Below are 10008 nucleotides of genomic sequence, written 5' to 3'. Positions count from 1 at the left end.
TTTGTGGTATACCAAATATGTAGGAGTGGAATGGTTTTTGGTTTTAGAAGCTAGGATATTTAGAAGGTATGTGGCCATCTGGAGTGCATGATGCCAAAAGGTTGGGGGGGAAGAGAGGTATGTGTAAGTAAAGTCTGAATTATATTATTAATTGATCGAATTTTACGTTCGTCATTAACATTTTGTGGCGAAGTGTATGGGCATGAAAAAGCGGAAAACCATTCTGTTTTGAGTACAAAAATCATCAAAGGATTTATTGTTGTACTTGGTTCTATTATCAAATTAAAATGATTTAATATCATGCTTAAATTGTGCCTTGATAAACTTTGAGAAGTTCAGAAACGTGGAATACGCTTGTGATTTATTAATTAATGAAAATATCCAAAGATAGTTCGTATAATCATCAAGGAAAAAGAGGTAATAACGGTGACCTCCGGTGCTTGTAACCGGGGAGGTCCATAAATCACCGTGTAGGATGTCAAATGGCATGGAGGTACAAGACAAAGAATTATACAAAGGCAATTTTAAATCTTTACCAAACATGCAAGATTGACATAAATGTTTATCATAAAATTTTCCAATAGGAATAAAATTGTTTTATTCAAAACACGCGATAATGATGAAGTAGGTTGTCCTAAGAAGCGATGCCATAAGTCTTGAGACAGAGCAGAAAAAGAGGAAGGAGCAGTGACTTGAGTAGACGGTGGGGATAGAGGATATAAATCTCTAGTGTTGTTACATCGGAGGATAGGAATCCGCGTCTGAAAGTCCTTCATAAGAAAGCCAAAGGGTTCAAATTCAATTGATATATGGTTATCAGTGGTTAGACGACGAACATATAAAAGGTTTTTGATGAGTTTAGGTGCGTGAAGAATGTTTTTGAGTTGTAAAGGTGGACAAGGTGGTGGTAACGTTGTGCGACCGGTGCCATAAATTATGATTTGAAAACTGTTGTCAACGACTTTGTTGTTTTGTATACCATTACTAAAATAACGCGAAATGTTACATGTATTATTTGACATGTGATTGGTAGCCCCGAAATCCAAATACCAATTTTGATTAGGATTGAGAGTCATTGTATGCATATCCTGCTCGATGTTTGTAGGTGTGTATGAATATGCATAACCGAAAGGTGGGCTGCCAAGAATGCCTGCAAATGTGTTTCGGTTAGGGTACCTATTTTCCGGAATGGTTGGATATGGTGCATGAGGGGTTTTCCACTGTTTTTATTGTTGCCAAGTAGGGTTCCAACCATTCCAAGCAGGTTTGGATAAAAGTTTTGACTCTGACCAAAGTTGCTCTCGCATTCGCGACCACGTGCCCTGCCACGTCCATGCCCACCTCTACCTGAATTACCTCCACCGCGAGCCTGCTGCCCACAGCCGCCTGTACGGTACTGTTATTGATCATATACAGACTGATCACGACCACCCATAGTTCCATTTTGTTGCGAGTTAAGTGCGACGGGATGTTGGTTTGTTGAAACTTTTTTCCGTGGCAGCTGCAAGTAGTGCTATAGAAGAATTACCTGCATTGTGAGCTTATCGAGTTTCTTCTAAAATGAGTTTAGACCTTGTTATATAAAATTCAGGAAAATGAGAGGTTTGTTGCAAGTGTGTTGCTATATTTACATATTTTTCACCGAGACCAGCACTCAGTTGCAGTACCAACCGGTCCTTAGATCCTGATACATCAACATTAAAGACTTGATCAGATAGAGTTTTCAATTCTTGACAATATGCAAATCATTGGGAAAAGATTCTAACCGGACATTAGAGAACCAGTTTTCCAAGTACAAAGCTCTTGACGGTTTGCAATCAATGAATATATTTTCTAGGGTTTTCCATGCGTATTCAACAATAGATTTTGGTTTGAGAATAGTGACTAGTAAATCTTTAGAGATTGTACAGTAAATCCATCCATTGTAGAACTATAGAATCAAGTATGTTCCATGGAACTTTACCATCACCCTATTGCCATGACATGTAATCGTTGTAGGTAATTTCCAAAAAGTAGTTTCTAAAACAATGACATTCCTCTAAATGAAAAAAAAATTAAATTCATTATTTATTTATTTATTTATTTATTTTGAACAGCAACATTATATATTAAAAAACTAAACCTCTAGCAAGGAGCTAGAGAAAAGAACAAACTAAGGTCATATTGGATTTTGTAACCACATCATCCAGTTAACCCGAGCCTTAGAATTCCGAAAAGAAAACCAACGAAAAGAAAGATCCACAACAGAATCAAAGAGCCTATCTTTTCTAGGTTTATTGCTACTAAAAAGTAAAGAATTACGAAACGTCCAAAGCACCCATATGACCACCATAAACACCGACTCAACAATCAAGTGCTCCATATGAACCGTCGGTCTAGAATCCACCCAATCTACCACGTCACGGATAGATGAAAACACAGGAAGATCCAAGTGAAGCCAATGCCCAACCCGAATCCAAACCTGATCAGCAACTGAACACTGCAACAACAAATGGTTCACACTTTCTTGAGAATTATGACACACGGGACACAATAAGGAATTTATCTCCACCCCCTTTCCACCAATTTAGCTCTAACTGGAATGCGATCCAAAAGCACACGCCATAAAAAATGTTAATTTTAATAGGGACAAAACGGTTCCACCTAATAGGCGTACTACCCATAGGAAGCGTCATATCATCAACCCAGTTCCGTGCTGATTTAACAGTAAAAATACCCGACGGCTCAAGCTCCCAAGACCACTTATCCGACATCTCCCCTATGTGAATATGATTTAATATCTCCACAAGATCATCAAATTGGATCGATTCAGCCCCTCCTCTCATCCCCCGACGCCAATGAAAATTCCAGCCCCCCAAATCCCAATAGTCACTTACTCGAGCATCTTGATTAAAGGCCAAAGCAAAGAGCCTCCCGAACCGCTCCCTAAGAGGAATATCCAAGCACCAAACATCCTTCCAGAACCTCGTTTGAATCCCATCCCCCACCACTCTATGCATGAAATTAGAAGGGATACAACCATTCTCATGGAGATGATTAATGGATCCTACAATTTTTTGCCAAACACCCCCTCCACTTCCTATTCTCGAATCGTCCGAAAAACCACCACCTTACCCATGACAAAATTTGACAATTTTAACCCAAAGAGCTCCCTTGTCATTAAGAAACCGTCACTTCCATTTATAAAGAAGGTCGAGGTTAAAAGAATCCAAACTACCAACCCCAAGACCTCCATGAGCATATGAGTTCAAAATCAACTTCCAATTAACCCAATGAATACGATGTTGTCCTTCATCCACTCCCCAAAAAAACTGAGCCCTCAGAGCCTCTACAGAGTGACAAACAGTCGCAGGAAGACGAAACAGAGAGAAGAAGTAAATATCCAAACTCCCTAGAACCGACTTAATGAGGGTCAGACGACCTCCAGTGGACAACAACTTGACCTTCCAAGAAGATAACCTCTTCTTAAAACGGTCGATGATAATCTGCCAACCTTTAAGACGAACCATAGATTCTCCAACCGGGATACCAAGATAAACAAAGGGAAGAGTTCCAGCCGAACACCCGGTAAAAGAAGCTAAAGTAGCAATCTCCACTGGGTTAACCCCTACCCTATAAAGATTTGATTTAGTAAGATTGAGATTAAGGCCCGACACCAAATAAAAGCACCTCAGAATACGAATCAAGTTCTAAATATTAGAGACATCCCACTCCCCTATAAAAATCGTGTCATCTGCATAAAACAAATGAGAAATGCGGACCTCATCAGAACCCATTGGAGCACCCCGAAACACCCCTTCAGCAACCGCATCCTCTAAGGCAATATGAAGCCCTTCCATAGCTATGGTGAATAAAAAAGGAGAAAGGGGATCTCCTTGTCTAAGACCTCTGAAAAGCTGAAACTCATCAGTAGGGCTCCCATTAATCAACACCGAAGATCTAACATTACAGCACAAGCCACGAATCCAGACTCTCCATTTCTCGCCAAAACCGAGAAACCCCATGACCTTATCCAAATACTCCCAGCTCACAGAATCGTAAGCTTTCTCAAAATCAACTTTAAACATCATAAGCTTTTTCTTTTTATTTTTAAACCACCTCACCAGCTCATTAACCATCAACGGGCCATCGAGAATTTGACGGGACTTAAGAAAAGCCGACTGCTCTGACCCAATAATATCATGAAGAACAGGAGCCAACCTATTAGTCAACAATTTTGCAATAATCTTAAATTGCAACCCAATAAGACTAATAGGGCGATAATCCTTGATACAAAGCGGATTATCGGATTTGGGAATCAAAGTAATAAAGGATGAATTACACCCCTTCGGAAAGACCGGTTTGGCAAAAAACTCTTGCACAAAAGCAATAACATCATCTGCAAGGATCTCCCAAAAATATATGAGAAAACAGAAAGTAAAACCATCCAGACCAGGGGCACGATCTACACCACAATCCCAAACTGCATTTTTAATCTCTTCAGTCGTGAACCCCACCTCAATAGAAGAAGCAACCCTCGGATCCGAATACTTGAATCTAGGACTTCGATGATCGAAACTAACACCAAGAAAAGGCTGAAACTTACATGCATAAAAATCGAAAAAAGCCTTCTTAATACTAGCAGACTCCGAAATCTACTCCCCATCAATAGTAACCCCTCTAATCATCAACTGCCTTCTGCGTTTTTTCAATAATGCATGAAAGAACGCAGAATTCTCATCTCCCTCCACAGCCCAAGTAGATTTAACCTTTTGAGCAACATCCAGTGTGACATCCCCTAATTTCTCGGCCAGAAAAGACCGATTTAATTTATGCTTTTTAAAATAAAATCATAGAAATCTTTTTAAAAGATGTTGTGGAATTGGTCCCCAAACCAAAACCTGATAAAAGTTTGTCAAAACCTTTCTTTAAGAAATATATAATCTACTTTTATATCAAAACCTCGGGATGTCATGTTCCGATACAGATCAAAAGCATAAACAAGACATTATAAGCCTTACAACAGTCATTTATAACTACTGGCCTATAATCCAAAAATCACTCATCATCATCATCTGACTATGCTCGGGGTCCACTACCTGTAATATAAAAAGCTGAGTGGGTCAGTCTTGGAAGCCTGGTGAGCATATAGGGTTTTCAACCCACAATAAATAATAAACTCTTTAAGTTTATCAATCAACAAATAATTTATTAATTTCATCAACCAAAAACAACCCTAATTACCCATTCCCGTTATCCTCACCTTATGTCCCTAAAACAACTATCACAAGGGACCTAGCCTAAGGATTTTCATTAGGGGTGACAACATTGCTTCAGGGGTTCCTCAGCAATTTATGTCAAATAAGGCAACCATCGGGGTGACAACTTTGCTTTCCTCAGCAAATTATGTCAAACAAGACAACCTAACATAAAACAACCAATAAGGTGACAACATTGCTTTCCTCAGCAATTTATGTCAAATAAGACCACCAATAGGGTGACAACATTGCTTTCCTCTGCAATTTATGTCAAATAAAACGATCACCGGGGTGACAACATTGCTTTCCTTCAGCAATTTATGTCAAATAAAACAAACACCTGGGTGACAACATTGCTTTCCCTCAGCAATTTATGTCAAATAAAACAAACACCAGGGAGACAACATTGTTTTCCTTCAACAATTTATGTCAAATAGGCACGAAGTCACATCGTCGCCAAGGTTTATACAACAGACACTAAGTCCATAGCTGCCAACATACTAAATCTGTAGCTACCAACGTACATCTATACTGTACTAAATTCATAGCTACCAACGTACATCTATACTGTACTAAATTCATAGCTACCAACGTACATCTATATTGTACTTCTATCCCTCATACTTTATCTACCCATGTTTTACCCAACATACTTGAAGATAAAATATATATACATTTTAAATCATTTTAAACATGTATAAAACATTCATTCAACATCCATCTCAAATAAACAAACAACATATATACAAATATCACGTATTTTATATAAAATACTTCATATCTATGTGTAAGATGAAAGTGACTATACACTCACATGATTTGATGATAATCGGGCAGCAATTCGTTTCCTAAAACGTTCGTTTCTAATAAAACCGGGAGTTTTATTGAGAAACCGGGCTCTGCGAAAGGTCGGACTTCAAAACCGAAAAGATAAATTTTTTAGGTCTTCGGGAACTTCGGAACGTATTTCGGGCTTTAGAAATGATACCGGGGCTTCGGGGGAAGTCAAAATGATAAAAAAGATGAAAAATGGGTGAAAAGTGGCAAATTTCGGATTCTACCCGGGAAGTCTCGCAGCCACTACTATATATAGTAGCGAGGCTTGGATCCGCACCGAGGAGGGAAGGGCACGCATCTGCGAGGCTCGGACCAGGTGGCAGCAGGGCGAGGCTCGGATTGGTCAGCTGCGAGCTTCGGATTGGTCAGCAGCCTCGGTCCAATCAGGAGGCTACAAGTATGCGAAGGGGTGTCCAAGGAGCATCCGCGGGGTATCTCCTGCGAGGCTGTCCGAATGCGAGTGGACCGCAGACTTGGTCCAATCAGAAGACGACACGCGAAGCTCAGTCCTATCAGGAGGTGCCACGTGGAGGCCTCGCATGCGAGGGATGACGTGTCCGAGATGACTCAGCGAAATTTCCCGGTTTTGGGGATTTTTCTCGTTTTTCGCGCCAAAACTTCTAAAATCCATAACTTTCGCATACGAGCTCCGTTTTTTACGTTCTTTATATGCACGCGTAGGTAAAATTACGCTCTACAACTTTCGTTTAGACTTCGTCGGCTAATTTTGAATTTAATTTTTATATTATTATTTTTAACAGACCGGGACATAAAATCCGTTAAAAATTCATAACTTCTTCATCCGACGTCCGTTTTCGTCAGACTTTTTACCGTTGTGCTACTATTTACGAGACCTTCGATTCTCGTTTAGGTTGTGTCGGCTAAAAATCACTCGATCTAAAATTCGAGTTTTTAGCGGTCTACTGCTAAGCTGAAACTTCAAAAAATCATAACTTCCTCATACGAAGTCAGATTTGGGCGTCCTTTTTATCGAACTTCTAGGTTTAACGAATACTACGAGTTTCGTTTAGATTACTAAGGCTCAAAAGTAGTTTATCAAAAACTCACTTTTTACGACATTCAGCACCGTGCCGGGTTTGTCGTGAAACTTCGACAGGTCATAACTTCTTCGTTATAACTCGGATTTCGGCATTCTTTATATATCTGTAATCCTTGTCACGACCACTACAACTTTCTTAATAAATATCGGCTTTATCTAATATTTATTTTCGACGCTCATTTTTAATCTTAATTAATTAAATTCTAATAATTAAGCATAAAACACATAAAACACATAATTTTCACATAATTCCTTTTCATTTCTCCAAAATGAGTCACAGAGGTTAACCTAGACTATCATGTCAATATTAATGTCTAGCCTAGAAACACGGACATTACATCCAGAGATCTGACTTTTTCCAAATTCGCCAAATCTCCAAGAATTCCTCTTCTTTCACGAATAAGGTCATCACTAGATTCACCATCATCAATAAAGTTGTCAATCTCTACCAATCGCCCCAACAACTGAGATGAAGAAAGATGTGCAGCCGACTTAGTCTCCGCATTCCAAGACCGAATCCTAGCTTTAATAAATTTAAGCTTGTTTTTTAAAACAACAAACTTACTCCAAGACGGGTCACTAACAAAATCAGCCACAACTCCTTTAACCACATCTTTAAAACCCTCCAAAGAAAGCCAAGAATTGAAGAATTTAAAAGGAGAAGGCCTAAAATCAACCATATTAGAATGAAGCAGGATATGGCAATGATCCGACCATTTCCTATCCAACACCGAGACCTGAAGATGATCAAAACAATCATAAACCGCATTCGAGACCAAGAACCGATCAAGCTTGCTAAGTTTAGCACCTATGGTATAAACTCTAGTAAACCGCTTTGCAACCATAGACACATCAATAAGACCAGCATCTTCAATGAACCCGTTAAAGTACTGAGCATAAGTAGAGAAAAAAACATAACCGAACCTTTCACCCGGCTCCCTAACAATATTGAAATCACCAAAAAAGACATAGTTTCCCCTCATTCCTTCTCATGAACGCCGAAAGATACCCCCAAAGATGTTGCTTTCCCACTAGATCTTGAGGAGCATAAATATTAACCATAAAACAGTTAATATTAAACGGAATCCACAAGCCTCCCACAATAACAACATTGCTAGTGCAAGTAACACTGGTTTTACTAAACACATTCGGGTCCCACACATAAAGAATACCACCCAATCGACCTCAAGCACTACTACTAGCAAAATCGAATCTATAATTACCCCCACATACTTCGGATCTTGAAAAGATCAACTTGCGTCATTCTCGTTTCTTGCAAACCCAAAAAAGAAACTCCAAACTGTAAACAAAGCGCCTTAACCCAATTTCTTTTTAAAAAAGAATGGGTACGACATATATTTAAAGAAAGACACTTCAATGATCCACCTGTGCCACACCAATACTAGATAAAATATTTTTAACCTGTTCCTTATTAGTCTCCATATCATACCCGAGAAGGCCACCCATTTCGAAATATTGCTTCAACACGTCTTCTATATCATCAACAACTACCGGGACTTTCTTTTTAAGGATCTTAGAAGATCCATGAGACGTAGAAGATTGATCTCGTCTATAACCGGGAGGTTGTGATGGTGATTCAGCTGCCCCTCCCCCTCCACATTATCTACCAAATGGGGCGAATCACCCTGCAACTCACAACCATCCTCCATAACCGGAGAAGGCATCACCGGATTAGATTTATTTTTAGCGACACCTCTCGTGGCAGCAACGTTTGGCAGAAAAGACCCCCATCCACATCTCCATCACCTTTTCTTTATTATTTGTTTGGAAAAATCTTCCTTTTCTATCAACAAATCCAGCTCCTCTAACACCATTAATAGGTGTATTATCCATGCTAAAAGAGTTCTCTTGCCCCTCATCAACCTTATCGCCATTCTCTACATCAATAAAATCATTCACATCGTCATCAAAACAAGCATCTTCTTCCTCTCCCCCTGACACGTCCGGAATGTCCGACCCTATTTCTCCCTCCTCTATAATATTCGGTTCCCAATTTGAAATTTCACGCACCACCACCCCATATTCAACACCTTGAGCAACCACTTTAATCATATCTTGGATCAAAAAAGGTTTCCCAGTCTTAATACACACACGTTTAACCGCCAAAGGAGCGTCCCCATCCTCTTCAATAAAACAAACCTCACCCCACATAGAAGCCAACTTTTTATCCGCAACATCATTCCAAGCACAACATGGTAAACCCATCAACTCCAACCAAATAGCACACTCTTTAACAAAAAAAAACCATTAACAACCGGTCTAAAAACTGAGAAATAAGCCTTAACCGCCTCAAATTTCTTAAACCGTGTACAAGCAGCTTCCGATATAAAAGAAATATAGACCCAATCACTAGCAACATACTTAATGACAATTTCCGGAAAACCTTCTTCTTTCAAGAGAATACACAACATCGGAATCGATCTAATATCTCGTAGCTTGCCAAAAATTGATATCGTCAATGACAGCGGGTTATCGATCTCTTGTCCCTGTAAAATACATTCAGGAACCAAGCCTTTATTAGTTTTCACAACCCCCTGACCCTTTAAGACATTTGCATACGAACTAGAATGTGCAACATCATGCACATTCAGCTTCTTCACCTGCTCAACAGAATTATGAGAAGCAACCTTCTCCTTTTTATTCGATACTCCCTTGTTACTAACATCTCGACTAAACCGAGCCACAGAAGCAAATAAATGATATGATCCCATCCAAATCTCTCTAAGTTTTCGTTCCAACAATAGATCATCTTTAACTTTAATAAATCGAACAAATGCGAATCGCTTACCAAGTTTTGATAGTTTCCTAGCAACATAAACATCAACCACCTTCCCAACCTTATCACATGCCTCC

Source organism: Lactuca virosa, chromosome 1 (genome assembly GCF_052849685.1).
Source record: "Lactuca virosa cultivar CGN04683 chromosome 1, Lactuca_virosa_CGN04683_v6, whole genome shotgun sequence".
Classification (NCBI taxonomy): Eukaryota; Viridiplantae; Streptophyta; class Magnoliopsida; order Asterales; family Asteraceae; genus Lactuca; species Lactuca virosa.
The sequence above is the reverse complement of the archived record's forward strand: the minus strand, read 5'-3'. Positions refer to the sequence as shown.